Source organism: Bacillus rossius, chromosome 14, assembly GCF_032445375.1.
Source record: "Bacillus rossius redtenbacheri isolate Brsri chromosome 14, Brsri_v3, whole genome shotgun sequence".
Taxonomy (NCBI): Eukaryota; Metazoa; Arthropoda; class Insecta; order Phasmatodea; family Bacillidae; genus Bacillus; species Bacillus rossius.
This window is the reverse complement of record NC_086341.1, coordinates 24127419-24146140: the sequence shown is the minus strand read 5'-3', so window position 1 is coordinate 24146140 and position 18722 is coordinate 24127419.

Genomic DNA, 18722 nt, shown 5'->3' with positions numbered 1-18722 from the left:
AGGAAACGGAACGTACACACAGTACACACAGGAAACTGAACGTACACACAGTACACACAGAAAACGGTACGTACACACAGTACACACAGAAACGGAACGTACAAACAGTACACACAGGAAACGGAACGTACACACAGTACACACAGGAAACGTAATGATCGCACACATACAGTAGCGGAAACACACAGAGGCTTAGTTGGAAATCAGAATACAAGAAATAAAAACATTAAATTTTTACTTTCAATATTTTATTACTTCTCAACATTACACAAATACAAGTAAAAGAAGCCATTATTGTATGTAGCCAGCTTTCCTCAGTTCTTTGAGTATGAAGGATATTTCTTTGATGCACGGATAGTTTCCTGCACAAAGCGATCCATGTAGAAGTCTTAGCCGGTCAACCAATATGTTTGGATCTTTCCATAATGTGTAATCAATCTCTTCTACCACCATCTTACTTGCTTGTTTATTATAAATACTTTTAATATCACAATCGTCCCAGTGATCATAATAAGCATTATCCGATTTATTTATTATAACACGACGTTTCCATCGTTTCGGTCTCAGGACATCGCCACATTCTTCGATCTTGTCAGCTCTAGGTGCTTCATCACAGTCTATGCCTTTGTCAACAGCCTCAGAGTCACTGTAACAATCACTGTAGAAGACATCCTCTTCACCCAGATTACCGTATGAATTCGCTATCGATGATGTCGAAGTGTCTTCATAGTCTTCATGCTTCCTTTTTAGGAGTCCATCATTTTTACAAAGAATGGAGGATCTACTGAATATAGGCTTGAATGTATTCTCACTTTTCACGGTGTTGATACTTCCATTAGTTTCAGTCTTCCCGAAGCCATTAGCATCCTTCAATTTATGTTCTTCCTCACGATCGGGTGAGCTAATACCATCACGCTCAGGACAAGGAAAATTATTGTCATAATGCAGATCACTCTTCTTTAGTCTAGTGGATCCATCGGTGTGCTCTATGCCGTAAGTAGTCTTGACTTTACATGTTCTACCATGTCTTTTTAAGCTGTCAATTCGTGTTAACAACCTGCTACATCGATTACAGCTTAACATGTTGCGTAGTGGGTTTCTAGCACAATCATTCTTCTCATGACGTCTAGCATTCCTTCTCATGACAAAATCCTTGCCACAGTATCTACAGCAGCTTCCTTCCGATTCAGCTATAGATAACAAACCACGATCCATGGTAGCTTCTGTGACTAATGTTAGATACAAACTGTCAGTTTTCTCCAATTGGAACCATTTCTTAAATAGAGTTTTTGAAATATTTCATCAGCGAGAGTTAAGTTATCTAATGCAAAGCAAATTGATGCAAGTAGTTCTGGATGTCGTCAACAGATGACGCCACGTGTTGCTTGCAGGTAAATAATATATATTTCATTAATGTGGGATGCGGAACGCTCACTATCGATCGCAAAGGGAGGTTCACTTCGATAGTATCCAAGGAGAAAAAAGTTCGTCCTTCCTGCTAGTGCTTCTCAGATTTCTCACGGTCCGCCATCTTGGATTACGACGTCACGGCGGCCATCTTGTATGGGTGTGACCTTGACCTTTGACCGAAACCGCAGGAATGATCGCAAGCACACGGATTAACCATCAAAATATTGATAAGAATAATCAGGAGCACACAGAGAAAACCATCATAATATTGGCAAGAATAATCAGGAGCACACGGAGAAAACCGCCACAAGTTTTCTTTGATATCATTAAAATACAAAAAATATATAATAAAAAAATAAAAACGAAAAAAAAATTCAAACATTCTGGCTTGTACTAGAACTCTATCTTTGCTCAACAATGAGAAGTTCACAAGCTAGCAGAATGTTTGAATTTTTTTTTCGTTTTTATTTTTTTATTAATTTTTTTTTGTATTTTAATGATATCAAAGAAAACTTGTGGCGGTTTTCTCCGTGTGCTCCTGATTATTCTTGCCAATATTATGATGGTTTTCTCTGTGTGCTCCTGATTATTCTTATCAATATTTTGATGGTTAATCCGTGTGCTTGCGATCATTCCTGCGGTTTCGGTCAAAGGTCAAGGTCACACCCATACAAGATGGCCGCCGTGACGTCGTAATCCAAGATGGCGGACCGTGAGAAATCTGAGAAGCACTAGCAGGAAGGACGAACTTTTTTCTCCTTGGATACTATCGAAGTGAACCTCCCTTTGCGATCGATAGTGAGCGTTCCGCATCCCACATTAATGAAATATATATTATTTACCTGCAAGCAACACGTGGCGTCATCTGTTGACGACATCCAGAACTACTTGCATCAATTTGCTTTGCATTAGATAACTTAACTCTCGCTGATGAAATATTTCAAAAACTCTATTTAAGAAATGGTTCCAATTGGAGAAAACTGACACTTTGTATCTAACATTAGTCACAGAAGCTACCCTGGATCGTGGTTTGTTATCTATAGCTGAATCGGAAGGAAGCTGCTGTAGATACTGTGGCAAGGATTTTGTCATGAGAAGGAATGCTAGACGTCATGAGAAGAATGATTGTGCTAGAAACCCACTACGCAACATGTTAAGCTGTAATCGATGTAGCAGGTTGTTAACACGAATTGACAGCTTAAAAAGACATGGTAGAACATGTAAAGTCAAGACTACTTACGGCATAGAGCACACCGATGGATCCACTAGACTAAAGAAGAGTGATCTGCATTATGACAAACATTTTCCTTGTCCTGAGCGTGATGGTATTAGCTCACCCGATCGTGAGGAAGAACATAAATTGAAGGATGCTAATGGCTTCGGGAAGACTGAAACTAATGGAAGTATCAACACCGTGAAAAGTGAGAATACATTCAAGCCTATATTCAGTAGATCCTCCATTCTTTGTAAAAATGATGGACTCCTAAAAAGGAAGCATGAAGACTATGAAGACACTTCGACATCATCGATAGCGAATTCATACGGTAATCTGTGTGAAGAGGATGTCTTCTACAGTGATTGTTACAGTGACTCTGAGGCTGTTGACAAAGGCGTAGACTGTGATGAAGCACCTAGAGCTGACAAGATCGAAGAATGTGGCGATGTCCTGAGACCGAAACGATGGAAACGTCGTGTTATAATAAATAAATCTGATAATGCTTATTATGATCACTGGGACGATTGTGATATTAAAAGTATTTATAATAAACAAGCAAGTAAGATGGTGGTAGAAGAGATTGATTACACATTATGGAAAGATCCAAACATATTGGTTGACCGGCTAAGACTTCTACATGGATCGCTTTGTGCAGGAAACTATCCGTGCATCAAAGAAATATCCTTCATACTCAAAGAACTGAGGAAAGCTGGCTACATACAATAATGGCTTCTTTTACTTGTATTTGTGTAATGTTGAGAAGTAATAAAATATTGAAAGTAAAAATTTAATGTTTTTATTTCTTGTATTCTGATTTCCAACTAAGCCTCTGTGTGTTTCCGCTACTGTATGTGTGCGAGCATTACGTTTCCTGTGTGTACTCTGTGTACGTTCCGTTTCTGTGTGTACTGTGTGTACGTACCGTTTTCTGTGTGTACTGTGTGTACGTTCAGTTTCCTGTGTGTACTGTGTGTACGTTCCGTTTCCTGTGTGTACTGTGTGTATGTTCCGTTTCCTGTGTGTACTGTGTGTACGTTCCGTTTCCTGTGTGTACTGTGTGTACGTTCCGTTTCCTGTGTGTACTGTGTGTATGTTCCGTTTCCTGTGTGTACTGTGTGTACGTTCCGTTTCCTGTGTGTACTGTGTGTACGTTCCGTTTCCTGTGTGTACTGTGTGTATGTTCCGTTTCCTGTGTGTACTGTGTGTACGTTCCGTTTCCTGTGTGTACTGTGTGTACGATCAGTTTCCTGTGTGTACTGTGTGTACGATCAGTTTCCTGTGTGTACTGTGTGTACGTTCCGTTTCCTGTGTGTGTGTACTGTGTGTACGTTCCGTTTCCTGTGTGTACTGTGTGTACGATCAGTTTCCTGTGTGTACTGTGTGTACGTTCCGTTTCCTGTGTGTACTGTGTGTACGTTCCGTTTCCTGTGTGTACTGTGTGTCCGTTTAGTTTCCTGTGTGTACTGTGTGTACGTTCCGTTTCCTGTGTGTACGTTCCGTTTCCTGTGTGTACTGTGTGTCCGTTTAGTTTCCTGTGTGTACTGTGTGTACATTCCGTTTCCTGTGTGTACTGTGTGTACGTTCCGTTTCCTGTGTGTGTGTGTACTGTGTGTACGTTCCGTTTCCTGTGTGTACTGTGTAATCATTCCATTTATTGCGTGTAAATTGCATGTATTGCGCGTACATTGCGTACATTACGTGTTGAAGCTGATGGAGCTGTTGGATCACTTGCAGCTAATGGTCAATTGATGCATAGGAGCAAAATGTAGATGGATCTGATGACGTGAATTGTAGCTCTTGGAGCCTGGCGTATATTGGAGAGATCGAATTTTTTTTCGATCAAATGATCCTCTTTTTTAATTTGTAGATTTGACTCTAGTATTATTGTAAATGGTTCTTGATTTGATTAGCGTATTATTCCATACGGTGCATGTATATAAGCGAGTCCTAGACAGCAGGACGCTCAGTTTGTTACTGACGTCGGCGGTGTAAGGATCACCTAGTTTGTTTCTTCTGGTGCATAAGTCGTGTCAATTAGCTGTTCTTGAGACCTCGATGGCATCTTTACCGTCTTTAACGTCGAACTCGGAGGTTGTACCATCGTCTACGGGAACCTTGACGACAGCTACGATGGAGAAGGTGCAGATCCCGTTGGCAACGACGGTGTCAACATTGGAGGAGATTTCAACAGATGTGATACCACCATCATCCGAAGTTTCGTCGTCAGCAATGGATTCTTCAACTAATGAAGAGCATCCATTGCGTCAGTGCAAATACTGTGACGCATCATTTACTATCACCTCAAATGCTCGCAGACATGAAAGAAGCAGTTGTTCTAATAATGTTAAAAGAATACAATTTCAGTGCAATAAGTGCAAAAAACTAATTTCACGTCTTGATAGCTTACATCTTCATTATAAAAAATGCTCCGAGAAAGTTAAGTGTGAGTATAATGAACATGGTTCTTGTTTTGACTCATGTGTTGTACCGACTGATGAGTCTATATAAGTGAGACCCTGGTGATATGGACTTCAGTCCGTCTCTGGCTGCGGTAATGAACGGATCGGATAGTTAGACTTGTATAACATAATAGACCGGTATCTAGCTATTCTTGAGAACTCGATGGCATCATTACCACTATATATACCAACCTGGATCGAAGGTCTACCATCATCAGTGCAGAGCACGATGACAACGACGTCTACAGCTACACCTACTCTCTCAGCACAGCAGGAGATTTCGACGCGTGCAACATCTTCCGCAGAGCAGACCTCAAAGGCTTCAGAAGTTAACATGTCAGCAGTGTTACAATGGTTGTCAACAGTTCCAGTGGCATTGATGAAGGAAGGAGCATCCAGCGGTGTTCCATCACCCGACTGCACGTACTGTGAGAAGATCAAAAACTTGAAATTACGGTATTATGTAATACACATTTGTAGTACCATACAACAAGAAGACTGTTGAATCGAGAAATCCACATAACTTTAGTAATTTGTCTGTGTATTTTTTTTGTACTTGTAGTAGTGTAGTATGTATGTAATAAAAGTTTTTTTAAAGGAACTTGCGGTGTTTTTATTTTCTCAAACCTGACACTATTGTGGTACTTTTTTAAAGTATTAAAGTTGTTTGGTATCGGCCAAGGATCGAACCAAGGACCTAAGTCGATCCAATCAATCATTATATGGATTACAAATTTATTTAATGAATTTAGAACATGGTTTATTGCAATTATTATTTTTTACATAAAATTAAACATTATTGCATCGTTCGGGTATCGATCCGTGGACGGGAATCGATCGAATCAATATGTAAATTAATGAGTGATTTATTTAATGAATTTTGGAACTTTTCCCGAATTCCTAGCTAAATAATTACGGATTTCCAAGATGGCGGCCAAATTTCAAGATGGCAGGTGTCACAGTAATAAATGATTACTGCACTCTAGCGGATAAGAACTAAACTAACATAGCGTCAGCGCACTCTCGCCGACGAAAACAAGATGGTGGTCTCCAGCAACGAAGACAAGATGGCGGACATGACGTCATACTAGGTGACGATATATATGCTTTAAGAAAAGTGGTGGGAGTTAGTCTGCCAAAAGTCACCACGAGGGAAGGATCGGTCGCCATTTTTTTTTTTTTGCACTCGTCGGGTTCGAACTGAGGACTCCGAGCTCCGTGTCGTTAATGTATGATTTTTAAATATTTTTTATTAATTGAATTTTTTTATAAATTTTAAAAAAAAATTTCATTAAAATCGGATAATAAATAAAGATTTTAAAGATGGCGACCGTAATGTAAATTGCAACGGTGACGTCATCATCCAATATGGCTGTCATGGCATCCTAGTTTTCAAGGTCATGACCTCGGCGGCTTAGAGCGGCTAGCTCTTAGGAGTTTTAAGCCGCTTTTAGGAATTTGGGTTCTTTCTAGGGCAAAACAACTTTTGAGGATTTTTCGAAATTCTAATTTTTAATTGTGGAATTTTTTGAGATTTTTTGGCGGAATTTTTTTCACAGAAATGTAAATTTTGACGAATTTTGAGGAATTTTGGGCAATTTTTGCCCAATTTTGGCGAATTTTGAGGGTCAAAGGTCAAGGTCAAACTTGTCCCGTTACGCTATGTCCCGTTACACTCATCCAAGATGGCCGCCGTGACGTCACAATCCATGATGGCGGACCGTCTCCTCAGGCTCCTCACCCAGAACCCTGTCCCAGTTCCGGCTATCCTATACTACTTGTACCTTTGCTGGTTTCTTCCTCGCCATATGTATATATATAATTTTTACAGTAATTGCGAACCTCCACCGTGTAGAATTATTGAATACTAAGCTGTGTGCCCGAATGGGATCTCCCCTCGGCGACACCTCAGGAACCAACCATCCGACTTGCCTCGAATGTGAAGAGTATTTGTGTTAACCTGCTCTGCTCACGACTTATTTAAATAAGTCATAACCTATATTTTTTATTATTATTTACTTACTTTTTATGTTCTTGAGAAACCTAAACAACAAATTCCACGTTTTCTGGCTTCAAAAATGACGTACTTCTCAAACAAAGTTTAATTATTTTATCCCCTTAGGGGGTGATTTTTTTCATAAAAACGTTGATAAAACTTAATTTTATTTATAAACATAAACCTAAACATTATTTCCATATTCATAAATTTAAATATGTAAACTTCCATACAAACTTTCATCACCTATTTAACCTTCTTAGGGGATGAATTTTCACAAAAATACTTTCTTAGTGCTCACCTAAGTTATGCAAAATTTCTCGCTTATAGACCCACCGGTTACTGCTTTTTGTTGTCTGCCAGTCAATCACTGTTGTAGTTTTATTATGTAGATCGAAAGCGAAACTTATTTAGAGCTGAAAGGGCGAGTCGAGGTGATATTGAATGTTTGGGGAACTTGTAGTTAACGAAAATTGTAAGCACCAGGAAGTGAGTGGTGTAACTCCATCATTGGGCGTCAGGGTTTTACCACTTACAGTCCTATGGCGATATCGATAAATTAGGCGTGGCGAGGCCTAGTGGCAGCGGATTGCAAAATATGAAGCCCCTTAACATCACTGTAAGCTGAATTTTTCGGCTGTGTATAAATTATAAATCATATACCTTACACATAACATTTAATTGCAATGTACTAGCGTTAACACTAGCAACACGCCCGAATCACCGATTAACGCATATCTTATCTATCACGTCACGTGCCGGAAACATAGGCAGCAACGCCATTAGTGAGCTGACGTAGAACTAAGTTACATTGAACATACGTTTGCTTTCACCAACAGCGGACAAAAAATTATACCTTTTATAGGCCTACTGCTTTGGAACCTCTTCAGAAGCCAATTTAAGTGATATTAAGTGTCATACAGATACTAATCCTGAATCTTGTAATTCATGTTGAAACTTTAATGATAAATTAAGTTTCAAAATAATATACTCGTTTACATAGTGCACGCGACCATGATTTACAACAAACACGCCTAGAGAGTTTTCAAGTTATTCTCGGAATAACAAATAAGCTGAAATCGATACGTGGACTTTCTTAGTATTTAGGCATAAATTGTTCCATAGGAAGGTAAAAAAAAAAAAATCGAAGGAAAAATAATACCAAGCTTGTCTTACTGCGAAAAACCGCACGTTGCTGTTGCAGGTACGAGGTAGTAAGAAATTTCCTTGGTGATATTTCACAGGGAAAATTAAAGAGTTTGGAGTTTATACCCTGCCATCATGGAGTTTTTAATTTGAACTATAGTTTAAATTTTAAGTTATTTATCCAGAGACAAAAACGTCTACATAGAGCAGCACGACTACTACCAGAGTAGTTGGAAAAGTGGGGTTCAAGCACAGGCGGAGGAGCCAGGAGCCGGCCGCCATCTTGGATGACGTCATCGGCGGCCATCTTGGATGACGTCATCATGACCTTTGACCTTGACCTTTGACCTTGCTAATCCATGCTAATCTATGCTAATCCATGCCAATCCATGCTAATCCATGTCAATCCATGCCAATCCGTATGCCAATCTATGCCAATTCGTATGCCAATCTATGCCAATACGTATGCCAATCTATGCCAATCCATATGTTAATCCATGCTAATCCATATGTTAATCCATGCTAATCCATGCTAATCCATCCGCCATTTTTGTATTTCTAGAAATTTCCACCAACTTCGAATCGTGACGTCACCATTGCACTTTTCGTCACGGCCGCCATCTTGGATTCGAATTTTTTTTTTTTTTCGAACTTCAACTTTTCGAAATTCGATGTAATCATCAGCCGCCATCTTGTTTCGTCTGCTGGTGGCCGCCATCTTGTTTTCGTCTGCTGGAGGCAGCAATCTTGTGACGTCATATAGTTCTGTTGGTCGCTACCAGATAGCACCAGGGATTATTTTATTTTTTTCTTTAACTAAAATATTTTCAGTGCCGAGGCTGGGATTCGATCCATGGGACGTGAAAACGTCCAGGATGTCGTGGTTACGAGGCGGACACCTTGACCACTAGACCACGAGACCAATTGGGATATGGTGGAATAAATAATCTATATATGCTACGTACTGACGGCAAGTTTATGATAAATGGGGGGGAGGGTGTTTTTGGCTTCCTTAATGCATACCTAAGGCGTCACATTTGAAATAAAAATTATTATACAGCCGCCATCTTTAATTCCAGCACAGACTACCAGATGGCGCTAAATTCAAAAAATTAGTTGCCAGAGGTGCCACCATCTTGGTTCTCAAGTTGGCTGGTAGATGTCGCTAGTATCGCGCGCCAAATTCAAAAATTAGTTGTCAGAGGCGCCGCCATCTTGGTTCTCAAGTTGGCTGGTAGATGTCGCTAGTATCGCGCGCCAAATTCAAAATTAGTTGCCAGAGGTGCCGCCATCTTGGTTCTCAAGTTGGCTGGTAGATGGCACCACCGTCGCCATATTTTAGTTCATATAATCGATACCAGATGACGCCACCGTCGCCCTCTTTAATTCCTAGTGTTGCTACCAGAGTGTGCCACCGTCACCATCTTTAATTCTTAAAGTTACCGCCGGAGCGCGCCACCATCGCCATCTTTAATTCTTAAATTTACTGCCGGATGGCGCCAAGTGTTATGTAGTCAGTCTAGACAGGTCGGGAACGAGTCGAGACAAGTCTAGACAGTCGAGACAAGTCGGGGGACAAGACGAGACAAGTCGGTAGCCTGTATTCACCAAGTTCTCCGTTGCCGCCATCTTTAATTCATAAAGTCGCTACCAGATGGCGCCACTGTCGACCATATTTAATTCAAGGCATTGTCGCCAGATGACGCCAAGTTTGAATTTAAAAACCTACAAGTGTTATGCAATGTGTAACCAGTCGAGACAAGTCGGTATCCTGTATTCACCAAGTTCTCTGTTGCCGTCACTGCCATCCGGGTATCTGACGAGTCCTAATTAATATACTCGTACACATCCTACCTCTATAACCTCTACAAACAAACTGACCGTACCTACTCCAAAATGACATATATATTACACCCACATGCAAACATTTGATAACCATCAAGAAAGTCAACATATAAAAATATATTAACCATCGCTGAAACAAATTTCCCAACATTAATTACAATAAAAAAAGTCCGGTAAGATACTGTATTTTGTCTATAATTCAATAAATGATGATAGAGTATTAATAAAATATTGGTGTTGTGTAGAGTCTCTCTCTTCTTCTCGTAGTGGCGGAAGACATCTCGAAGGTAGTGTTAGAATTTATGTATTAAAGCAATCACTCTAGCTGAGGAGGTTAATAACTTATAGTTACAACTTTTTAAAAATACTCTGAATTTAAAACAATTTTTAATAAGAGGCACCATTAAATGGTTTTTTGAAATTAAAGCAAACAACTTAAATGTTAAACACATATTTATTTAAATCTTATTACAAACAGCAAGGGATAAGAAAAAACACTGATTTAAAAGAATTAAATAATGAGCAATAAAAGTACATAATATTCACACACTGCACATCATAGTGACAAAGGCAACATAACCTATTTACATAAACCAGAGACCCAATACCTAAATATTTATTATAACTACAAGTTACATAGGGTATAATATACTCTGAAATACATATTAAAGAGAAAATTGATATAAAACACATTTTACTTTGCTCAATAGTTCCAGAAGTAATGAACGCACTGCTACACGAGCAATTTCAACAGTTCTTTCATCACTAGTGTTTTCTGTGGAACATACTTGAGTGGTGTCTTCACTGATCGGACCTAGATGACTGAGATCTCGGGTTCGACTCTTGCGAGATGTAGGAAGGCGAAGCTGACGCCTGCGTTTATGCTGGACTGCTACTGATGTAGTAGGTGCTGGCGATGTGGGACTCATCTGGGTACAGCTAGATGATGTCTGGACTGAAGAAGTCTGACCACATGCAGATGCTGGTGGTGACTCAATAGTTGGTAGGTTGAATGCATGTGCGAAAACCTCTTCAGGCGTTGCAGGGAGAACTGTATCGTCTCTCATCATATTCACACTACAATGTCCATAGCCCAGGCAGTTGATAACTTCTAGAGGCGTATCTTGAGGTCCTGGGTTTAAAACCTGTTTCTCGTGAAACACAGCGTCACAACTCTCCGAAAAATGTTTTAAAACACCGTCGATCCACTCACTATAATCAACAGTGCATAGCCCAGGTGTTACACTGGAGTATATCCTGTTCGGTTGAAAGTTAGACATCTCTGTTAACTACTTCTGCGGTAGGTCCTTACACCACCACAGTTTCAGCTCGACTGCCAATGTACTGTCAGGTCTTAGATAATGGACGACACAATCTACCTTGTTGCAGGATGTCTCGATGATGTCCGGAGCCTCCTCGTCACAATCACTGGTCCAGTGATGACCAAAGTTACAGACCTCTAGTTGAAGTAACCATCCTCGGTGACGTAGTGCACACGGCAGAATCCTGGCGTTACTTCCGCGTACTTTGCAGTTGGATCGAACAGCATTTGCTTGAATATGTAGCAGCTCTATACCCACACGACTATGTGTTGACTGCTGTGTCTAGGGTGTTGACCTCAATTTATACCGCTAGGACCCCCCTCCAGTCCAGTCACGTGTACCGTTGCTTCCGTTGTTGTCCCCCCGCCTTGCTGGCGGCCTCCAACATTCGAACGAGGTGATCAACCATCCAAGCCCTAAGCATGCTCGCATTGTGTCTTGAGATCGGACCTGGACACCCAAGTTACATAGAGTATAATATACTCTGAAATACATAATAAAAAGAAAATTGATATAAATAACATTATACTTTGCTTAATAGTTCCAGAAGTAATTAACACACTGCTTGACCAGTGACAGGTGTAACTAAATATTAAATGTATTTTATTTTCCATTACCTTTCGTGGAATTTATTAATCATTCACTCTACGAAAAACAACTCAAGACAATATACCTGACCATCGAATTAAATACAGTACCGCTATGCCTTACATGAAAGTCTAATTAGTCGATAACCTATAAATCGTTCATGTACAAAGCCACACATACAGGCCAATTTTCTATGGACCATGAGACCGAGTCATGACAATATCAGACGTATAGGCTAGTCATTTCAGGACCGCAGGACCTTCTTCGTCTTTAGATAATTACAGTCATTTAGACCATCATGAAATTTTTATACATACTAAAGGACCAAGCGACCTTGAAAAATATTTTAGTAACACCAAGAGGTTTTGAACTAGTAAATATTCAGTCACTACATATTTTACTACGCGCAATCAACAAAACGGAAGCACCATCAACAAAAAGGAAGCACATTTTGGAAGCACAATCAATAAAGAGAGCAGATTTGGAAGCACCATCAATAAAAAGGAAGCACTTTTGGAAACACCATCAACAAAAAGGAAGCACATTTTGGAAGCACCATCAACATAAAAGCAGCACATTTTGGAAGCACAATCAATAAAGGCAACACATTTGGAAGCACCATCAACAAAAAGGAAGCACATTTTGGAAGCACCATTAAAAAGGCAGCACATTTTGGAAGCACAATCAAAAAAGGCAGCACATTTTGGAAGCACAATCAATAAAGGCAGCATATTTGGAAGCACCATCAACAAAAAGGAAGCACATTTTGAAAGCACAATCAAAAAAGGCAGCACATTTGGAAGCACCATCAAAAAAAGGAAGCACATTTTGGAAGCACCATCAAAAAGGCAGCACATTTTGGAAGCACAATCAAAAAAGGAAGCACATTTTGGAAGCACCATAAAAAAGGCAGCACATTTGGGAAGCACAATCAAAAAAGGCAGCACATTTGGAAGCACCATCAACAAAAGAAGGAAGCACATTTTGGAAGCACCATCAAAAAGGCAGCACATTTGGTAACACAAGTTACGAGAACTAAGTCTTAGTTAGAAATCAGAATGCAAGAAATAAAAACATTAAATTTTTACTTTTATATTTAATTTATTTCTTAAGATTATACAAATAGAAGTAAAATAAGTCATTATTGTATGTAGCCAGCTTTCCTTAGTTCTTCGAGTATGAAGGATATTTCTTTTATGCACGAATAGTTTCCTGCACAAAGTGAGCCATGTAGAAGTCTTAGCCGGTCAACCAATAAGTTTGGATCTTTCCACGATGTGTAATCAATCTCTTCTTCCACCATCTCACTTGCTTGTTTATTATAAATACTTTTAATATCACAATCGTCCCAGTGATCATAATAAGCGTTATCAGATTTATTTATTATAACACGTCGTTTCCATCGTTTCGGTCTCAGGACACCGTTACATTCTTCGATCTTGTCAGCTTTAGGTGCTTCATCACAGTCTATGCTTTTGTCAACAGCCTCAGAGTCACTGTTACAATCACTGTAGAAGACATCCTCTTCACCCAGATTACCATATGAATTCGATATCGATGATGTCGAAGTGCCATTATCGTCTTCATGCTTCCTTTTTAGGAGTCCATCATCATTTTTACAAAGTAAGAAAGATCTACTTGATATCGGCTGGAATGTATTCTCACTTTTCACGTTAAGGATTCTTCCATTGTCTTCATTCTTCCATAAATCATCATCGTCCTTTAATTTAAGTTCTTCGTCGAGATCGGAAGAGCCACGAACAAAATCTCTCTCAAGACAAGGAAAATTATTGTCGTAATGCACATCACTATTCCTTAGTCTAGTAGATCCATCGTTGTACTCTGGCTTGTACGCAGGCTTAACGTTACAAGTTCTGTCATGTCTTTTTAAGCTCTCTCTCCGCGTAAACGACTTGTTACATCGAACGCAACTTATCATATTGCGTAGTGGATTTTTAACACAGTCATTCTTCTTGTGTTGTCTTCCATTCTTTCTCAAGATAAATTCTTTGCTGCAAAACTTACACCTGTGTCCTTTCGATACAGCGACAGACACCGAATCAGGATTCATATTAGTTACTCTGACTAATGTTAGATACAAACAGACAGTTTACCAATTGGAACCATTACTTAAATATAATTTTTAAAATATTTCTTAAGCGAGAGTTAAGTTATCTCATGCAAAGGTACTTGCTGAAAGTAGTTCTGCTTTTCAACAACAGATGACACCACGTATTGCTTGCAGGTAAATATTATTTCTTTTTTTCATGCGGGATGCAGGATTCTCACTAACGATCGCAATAGAGGGATGGCATCGCTAGACTCCAAGGAGAAGGTAGTTTGTTCTTCCAGTTAGTGTTTCTCAGATTTCTCAGGGTATATTATTATTTGACTGAATAATGATTTTTTTTTTAAATTCCACCTAATAAAAATAAAAATAGAAGCACTCAGAGAAAAACCGTCAGGGAGGATGTCGTTTATGAACATCATAAATTACCAATTTTTTTTAAAAAAAGTCCAAAATTAATCCTGCTTAAGCAAAGAGTTCACAAGCCCGCTTGTGCTAGAACTCTCATGTTGCTTAAGCAAAGAGTTCACAAGCCCGCTTGTGCTAGAACTCTCATGTTGCTTAAGCAAAGAGTTCACAAGCCCGCTTGTGCTAGAACTCTCATGTTGCTTAAGCAAAGAGTTCACAAGCGGGCTTGTGCTAGAACTCTCATGTTGCTTAAGCAAAGAGTTCACAAGCCTGCTTGTGCTAGAACTCTCATGTTGCTTAAGCAAAGAGTTCACAAGCGGGCTTGTGCTAGAACTCTCATGTTGCTTAAGCAAAGAGTTCACAAGCGGGCTTGTGCTAGAACTCTTTGCTTAAGCAGGATTAATTTTGGACTTTTTTTAAAAAAATTGGTAATTTATGATGTTCATAAACGACATCCTCCCTGACGGGTTTTCTCTGAGTGCTTCTATTTTTATTTTTATTAGGTGGAATTTAAAAAAAAATCATTATTCAGTCAAATAATAATATACCCTGAGAAATCTGAGAAACACTAACTGGAAGAACAAACTACCTTCTCCTTGGAGTCTAGCGATGCCATCCCTCTATTGCGATCGTTAGTGAGAATCCTGCATCCCGCATGAAAAAAAGAAATAATATTTACCTGCAAGCAATACGTGGTGTCATCTGTTGTTGAAAAGCAGAACTACTTTCAGCAAGTACCTTTGCATGAGATAACTTAACTCTCGCTTAAGAAATATTTTAAAAATTATATTTAAGTAATGGTTCCAATTGGTAAACTGTCTGTTTGTATCTAACATTAGTCAGAGTAACTAATATGAATCCTGATTCGGTGTCTGTCGCTGTATCGAAAGGACACAGGTGTAAGTTTTGCAGCAAAGAATTTATCTTGAGAAAGAATGGAAGACAACACCAGAAGAATGACTGTGTTAAAAATCCACTACGCAATATGATAAGTTGCGTTCGATGTAACAAGTCGTTTACGCGGAGAGAGAGCTTAAAAAGACATGACAGAACTTGTAACGTTAAGCCTGCGTACAAGCCAGAGTACAACGATGGATCTACTAGACTAAGGAATAGTGATGTGCATTACGACAATAATTTTCCTTGTCTTGAGAGAGATTTTGTTCGTGGCTCTTCCGATCTCGACGAAGAACTTAAATTAAAGGACGATGATGATTTATGGAAGAATGAAGACAATGGAAGAATCCTTAACGTGAAAAGTGAGAATACATTCCAGCCGATATCAAGTAGATCTTTCTTACTTTGTAAAAATGATGATGGACTCCTAAAAAGGAAGCATGAAGACGATAATGGCACTTCGACATCATCGATATCGAATTCATATGGTAATCTGGGTGAAGAGGATGTCTTCTACAGTGATTGTAACAGTGACTCTGAGGCTGTTGACAAAAGCATAGACTGTGATGAAGCACCTAAAGCTGACAAGATCGAAGAATGTAACGGTGTCCTGAGACCGAAACGATGGAAACGACGTGTTATAATAAATAAATCTGATAACGCTTATTATGATCACTGGGACGATTGTGATATTAAAAGTATTTATAATAAACAAGCAAGTGAGATGGTGGAAGAAGAGATTGATTACACATCGTGGAAAGATCCAAACTTATTGGTTGACCGGCTAAGACTTCTACATGGCTCACTTTGTGCAGGAAACTATTCGTGCATAAAAGAAATATCCTTCATACTCGAAGAACTGAGGAAAGCTGGCTACATACAATAATGACTTATTTTACTTCTATTTGTATAATCTTAAGAAATAAATTAAATATAGAAGTAAAAATTTAATGTTTTTATTTCTTGCATTCTGATTTCTAACTAAGACTTAGTTCTCGTAACTTGTGTTACCAAATGTGCTGCCTTTTTGATGGTGCTTCCAAAATGTGCTTCCTTCTTTTGTTGATGGTGCTTCCAAATGTGCTGCCTTTTTTGATTGTGCTTCCCAAATGTGCTGCCTTTTTTATGGTGCTTCCAAAATGTGCTTCCTTTTTTGATTGTGCTTCCAAAATGTGCTGCCTTTTTGATGGTGCTTCCAAAATGTGCTTCCTTTTTTTGATGGTGCTTCCAAATGTGCTGCCTTTTTTGATTGTGCTTCCAAAATGTGCTTCCTTTTTGTTGATGGTGCTTCCAAATGTGCTGCCTTTATTGATTGTGCTTCCAAAATGTGCTGCCTTTTTTGATTGTGCTTCCTAAATGTGCTGCCTTTTTGATGGTGCTTCCAAAATGTGCTGCCTTTTTTGATTGTGCTTCCAAAATGTGCTGCCTTTTTAATGGTGCTTCCAAAATGTGCTTCCTTTTTGTTGATGGTGCTTCCAAATGTGTTGCCTTTATTGATTGTGCTTCCAAAATGTGCTGCTTTTATGTTGATGGTGCTTCCAAAATGTGCTTCCTTTTTGTTGATGGTGTTTCCAAAAGTGCTTCCTTTTTATTGATGGTGCTTCCAAATCTGCTCTCTTTATTGATTGTGCTTCCAAAATGTGCTTCCTTTTTGTTGATGGTGCTTCCGTTTTGTTGATTGCGCGTAGTAAAATATGTAGTGACTGAATATTTACTAGTTCAAAACCTCTTGGTGTTACTAAAATATTTTTCAAGGTCGCTTGGTCCTTTAGTATGTATAAAAATTTCATGATGGTCTAAATGACTGTAATTATCTAAAGACGAAGAAGGTCCTGCGGTCCTGAAATGACTAGCCTATACGTCTGATATTGTCATGACTCGGTCTCATGGTCCATAGAAAATTGGCCTGTATGTGTGGCTTTGTACATGAACGATTTATAGGTTATCGACTAATTAGACTTTCATGTAAGGCATAGCGGTACTGTATTTAATTCGATGGTCAGGTATATTGTCTTGAGTTGTTTTTCGTAGAGTGAATGATTAATAAATTCCACGAAAGGTAATGGAAAATAAAATACATTTAATATTTAGTTACACCTGTCACTGGTCAAGCAGTGTGTTAATTACTTCTGGAACTATTAAGCAAAGTATAATGTTATTTATATCAATTTTCTTTTTATTATGTATTTCAGAGTATATTATACTCTATGTAACTTGGGTGTCCAGGTCCGATCTCAAGACACAATGCGAGCATGCTTAGGGCTTGGATGGTTGATCACCTCGTTCGAATGTTGGAGGCCGCCAGCAAGGCGGGGGGACAACAACGGAAGCAACGGTACACGTGACTGGACTGGAGGGGGGTCCTAGCGGTATAAATTGAGGTCAACACCCTAGACACAGCAGTCAACACATAGTCGTGTGGGTATAGAGCTGCTACATATTCAAGCAAATGCTGTTCGATCCAACTGCAAAGTACGCGGAAGTAACGCCAGGATTCTGCCGTGTGCACTACGTCACCGAGGATGGTTACTTCAACTAGAGGTCTGTAACTTTGGTCATCACTGGACCAGTGATTGTGACGAGGAGGCTCCGAACATCATCGAGACATCCTGCAACAAGGTAGATTGTGTCGTCCATTATCTAAGACCTGACAGTACATTGGCAGTCGAGCTGAAACTGTGGTGGTGTAAGGACCTACCGCAGAAGTAGTTAACAGAGATGTCTAACTTTCAACCGAACAGGATATACTCCAGTGTAACACCTGGGCTATGCACTGTTGATTATAGTGAGTGGATCGACGGTGTTTTAAAACATTTTTCGGAGAGTTGTGACGCTGTGTTTCACGAGAAACAGGTTTTAAACCCAGGACCTCAAGATACGCCTCTAGAAGTTATCAACTGCCTGGGCTATGGACATTGTAGTGTGAATATGATGAGAGACGATACAGTTCTCCCTGCAACGCCTGAAGAGGTTTTCGCACATGCATTCAACCTACCAACTATTGAGTCACCACCAGCATCTGCATGTGGTCAGACTTCTTCAGTCCAGACATCATCTAGCTGTACCCAGATGAGTCCCACATCGCTAGCACCTACTACATCAGTAGCAGTCCAGCATAAACGCAGGCGTCAGCTTCGCCTTCCTACATCTCGCAAGAGTCGAACCCGAGATCTCAGTCATCTAGGTCCGATCAGTGAAGACACCACTCAAGTATGTTCCACAGAAAACACTAGTGATGAAAGAACTGTTGAAATTGCTCGTGTAGCAGTGCGTTCATTACTTCTGGAACTATTGAGCAAAGTATAATGTGTTTTATATCAATTTTCTCTTTAATATGTATTTCAGAGTATATTATACCCTATGTAAC